This window comes from Salmo salar, chromosome ssa29, assembly GCF_905237065.1.
Source record: "Salmo salar chromosome ssa29, Ssal_v3.1, whole genome shotgun sequence".
Lineage (NCBI taxonomy): Eukaryota > Metazoa > Chordata > Actinopteri > Salmoniformes > Salmonidae > Salmo > Salmo salar.
The window spans coordinates 11,593,126-11,597,938 of NC_059470.1; positions in this window are offsets into that span (position 1 = coordinate 11,593,126).

Sequence of the window (4,813 nt, forward strand, 5' to 3'; positions counted from 1 at the left end):
GGGCATGAAAATTGTCCAGTCCCAGGATGTTAGCGCCATCTGTTGCAACGTAGAACTGGGTGGCCGGTGTGGTTTTGTTGTTCTAACAGACTGGCAGTGAGACAGTCCCAGTGATTGAGATCAGTGTGTGGTTGTAGCTGTAGAGAGATACTGCTGGTCTCTGCAGTGGAACATGTGAGAAGAATGATTCATAAATGTCTTTCTTCAAAAGTGACAGTTTTGCTCCAGTGTCAATCACCAGTGAGGTTTTAACACCCTCAATGTAGCAGTCACATTTCTTGAACACAACTGAGTCATCATGTACAGAGTTAATGGGGACTGGTGAACTTCGACCTGCATCTGCACGATGCTGTCCTGCTGCTGCTGAACGACAACAATGGGCAAAATTATTGTATTTGTTGTAGTTCTTGCATCGTTGCCCCTTTGCTGGACATGTTGATGCTCTTGTAGCATGCCTACTGGAGCTACAATTTGAACAACGTCGCCCCCCAGTGGTTTCCTGCGAATTCTGCACTGGTGCCTCCGCCAGTGTGTGAAGCCCTGCCCCTGATATGCGCTCTGTAGTTTATGTAGGTCAGCGAGAGCAAATTCCATTTGTTTTCCAATATTAAATGCTTTCTCCAGTGTCAGATCATCGGTCTCTAACAACAATTTCTCCCTCAGTGCAGCACGTTAAGTTTTTTCAATGAACTGATCACATAAAAATTTGTTTTCGAATCTGCATGGTCCCACTAGCTCTGTCAAGGAGGAGACAAACTGTGCTACGGACTCACTTGGCAGTTGAGCTCGTTGTCTGAAGAGAAAATGATGCATGATCACACTGTGTGAGCCACTGTAGTGTTCCTCCAGAGCTTGGACCGCCGATGTATACTTGTTATCCACTGGCTGTAGAGTGGAGAAGACACATTATCCCTCAGTGCCAAGACAGTGGAGTAGAACCGGCCGTTTTCGTGAGGTCGGCAGCTCCATGCAGATTGATAGCTACCATATACATTTACATTACATTTACATTTAAGTCATTTAGTAGATGCTCTTATCCAGAGCGACTTACAAAATGGTGCATTCACCTTATGATATCCAGTGGAACAACCACTTTACAATAGTGCATCTAAATCTTTTAAGGGGGGGGTTAAAAGGATTACTTTATCCTATCCTAGGTATTCCTTAAAGAGGTGGGGTTTCAGGTGTCTCCGGAAGGTGGTGATTGACTCCGCTGTCCTGGCGTCGTGAGGGAGCTTGTTCCACCATTGGGGTGCCAGAGCAGCGAACAGTTTTGACTGGGCTGAGCGGGAACTGCGCTTCCTCAGAGGTAGGGGGGCCAGCAGGCCAGAGGTGGATGAACGCAGTGCCCTTGTTTGGGTGTAGGGCCTGATCAGAGCCTGAAGGTATGGAGGTGCAGTTCCCTTCACAGCTCCGTAGGCAATCACCATGGTCTTGTAGCGGATGCAAGCTTCAACTGGAAGCCAGTGGAGAGAGCGGAGGAGCGGGGTGACGTGAGAGAACTTGGGAAGGTTGAACACCAGACGGGCTGCGGCGTTCTGGATGAGTTGTAGGGGTTTAATGGCACAGGCAGGGAGCCCAGCCAACAGCGAGTTGCAGTAATCCAGACGGGAGATGACAAGTGCCTGGATTAGGACCTGCGCCGCTTCCTGTGTGAGGCAGGGTCGTACTCTGCGAATGTTGTAGAGCATGAACCTACAGGATCGGGTCACCGCCTTGATGTTAGTGGAGAACGACAGGGTGTTGTCCAGGATCACGCCAAGGTTCTTAGCACTCTGGGAGGAGGACACAAGGGAGTTGTCAACCGTGATGGCGAGATCATGGAACGGGCAGTCCTTCCCCGGGAGGAAGAGCAGCTCCATCTTGCCGAGGTTCAGCTTGAGCTGGTGATCCGTCATCCACACTGATATGTCTGACAGACATGCAGAGATGCGATTCGCCGCCTGGTTATCAGAAGGGGGAAAGGAGAAGATTAATTGTGTGTCGTCTGCATAGCAATGATAGGAGAGACCATGTGAGGATATGACAGAGCCAAGTGACTTGGTGTATAGCGAGAATAGGAGAGGGCCTAGAACAGAGCCCTGGGGGACACCAGTGGTGAGAGCGCATGGTGCGGAGACAGATTCCTGTGCAGAGAGGAGAGAACAGGGATAGACAGACACATAGTTGACAAGCTACAGAAGTGTTGTTTCTTGTATTATTGTCTCTTGTGTCTTTAGAGAACTGTTTCACTTTGATATCCTTTTTCTTCTGTCCTGATTTTCTCTTTCTTTTCTTCTGTTAACTAGATATTCTTTGTTGTTCTTCGTTAGCTAGCTAGCTTCTATATACAACTGAAAGGATTGAAACAAGCAATTCCACGGAACAGGTGGATCTCCAGGGAGAGGGAGAAATGGAGATGGTGGAGGTAAGCAGAACTCGGCCATCCTCGTCGCCAAATGTTACAAATGCAAGGAGGCTTGTTGTGCAATTAAACTGAACGTCTTTACTTCAGATCAACATGTTAACAGCTTGTACAATCCCCACACCTTCGTTTACGCACAACGTGCCTGAAACATTCTTAAAGCAATAGTATTCAATACTCAACTGAGCTACGACACCATATTACTGAAAACAACAAGTCCTTAATTTGCTTTCTAATGATTATGATATTTTCATCAAAAAAGTTCATCAATGCTGAAGTGAAAGCCATCTTCTCTTGGGGAATGCTGCTTTTTAGTTTTGCGACAGTATCAAAAATGTATTTTGGATCGTTCTTATTCTCCTCAAATACTTTGAAAAAATAGGATGATCGAGCAGCAGTGAGGGCTCTTCGATATTGCACAGTACTGTCTTTCCAAGCTAGTCGGATGACTTCCAGTTTGGTGGAGTGCCATTTTCTTTCTTGCTTCAGGGCTTGTGAATTTTCTGTTAAGGTTACATTTAGATCCTCAGTTAGTGAAATATCAGGGCGGAAAATTCAAAAACAACAAAATGTCATAATTCAACTTTCTCAAACATACGACTATTTTACACCATTTTAAAGATACAATTCTCGTTAATATAACCACATTGTCCGATTTCAAAAAGGCTTTACAGTGAAAGCAAAACATTAGATTATGTTAGGAGAGTACATAGACAAAAATAATCACACAGCCATTTTCCAAGCAAGGACATGTGTCAATAAAACCCAAAACACAGCGAAATGAAGCACTAACCTTTGACGATCTTCATCAGATGACACTCCTAGGACATTATGTTACACAATACATGTATGTTTTGTTCGATAAAGTTCATATTTATATCCAAAAACAGCATTTTACATTGGCGCGTGATATTCAGAAAATGTATTCCCACCAAAACGACCGGTGAATGTGCACATCAATTTACAAAAATACTCATCATAAACGTTGACAAAATACATAACAATTATTTTAAGAATTATAGATAGACTACTCCTTTATGCAACCGCTGTGTCAGATTTTAAAATAGCTTTATGGAGAAAGCACATTTTTCAATATTCTGAGTACATAGCTCAGCCATCACGGCTAGCTATTCAGACACCCGCCAAATTCGGGACAACCTAAACTCAGAATTAGTATTAGAAATATTGTATTACCTTTGCTGATCTTCGTCAGAATGCACTCCCAGGACTGCTACTTCCACAAGAAATGTTGTTTTTGTTCCAAATAATCCATATTTATGTCCAAATACCTCTGTTTTGTTCTTGCGTACAGATCACTTATCCAAAGGCATAACGCGCGAGAGCGGAACGAGAGCCGAAAAGTCTAAATGTTCCATTACCGTACTTAGACTGTTTCATCCTAACATCGTTGGTGCCGACGTGGATAACATTATCCCTATACTCTCTACACTTGCCAGTTTTAGCCTTAGCCAGCACCATCTTCAGATTAGCCTCAACGTCAGTTGCCCTGCCCCCAGTGTATGATCGCTAGATGATTCATTTTAAGTCTAATACTACAGGTAATGGAGTCGCCAATGACTAGGGTTTTCAATTTGTCAGAACTAATGGTGGGAGGCTTCGGCGTCTCAGACCCCGTAACGGGAGGAGGAGAAACCAGAGAAGGCTCGGCCTCTGACTCCGATCCGTTACTTCATGGGGAGAACCGGTTGAAAGTTTCTCTCGGCTGAATGAGTGACACCGGTTGAGCATTCCTACGGCATTTCCTTCCAGAAGCCATGAGAAAATTGTCCTGACATCGTTGGTGCCGACGTGGAAAACAATATCCCTATACTCTCTACGCTCGCCAGTTTTAGCCTTAGCCAACACCCTCTTCAGATTAGCCTTTACGTCAGTAGCCCTGCACAACCCGTTACTTATTGGGGAGAACCCATGGTTGAAAGTTTCTGTCGGTTGAATGAGCGAAATCGGTTGAGCTTTCCTACGGCATTTCCTTCCAGAAGCCATGAGAAAATTGTCCTGCTGCGGGTTCTGTGCGAGGAGATTTATACTACTATCTGTACTGATTGGTGGCACAGACACTGGTTCATCCTTTCCTACGCTTAAATTACCCTTGAGTAATGATTGTGTCTGATGCTGGGCTTGCAGCACAGTTATCCTCGCCATAAGGCAATTGTTCTCCTATACAGTCATGGCCAAAAGTTTTGAGAATGACACAAATATTAATTTCCACAAAGTTTGCTCCTTCAGTGTCTTTAGATATTTTTGTCAGATGTTACTATGGAATACTGAAGTATAATTACAAGCATTTCATAAGTGTCAAAGGCTTTAATTGACAATTACATGAAGTTGATGCAAAGAGTCAATATTTGTAGTGTTGACCCTTCTTTTTCAAGACCTCTGCAATCCGCC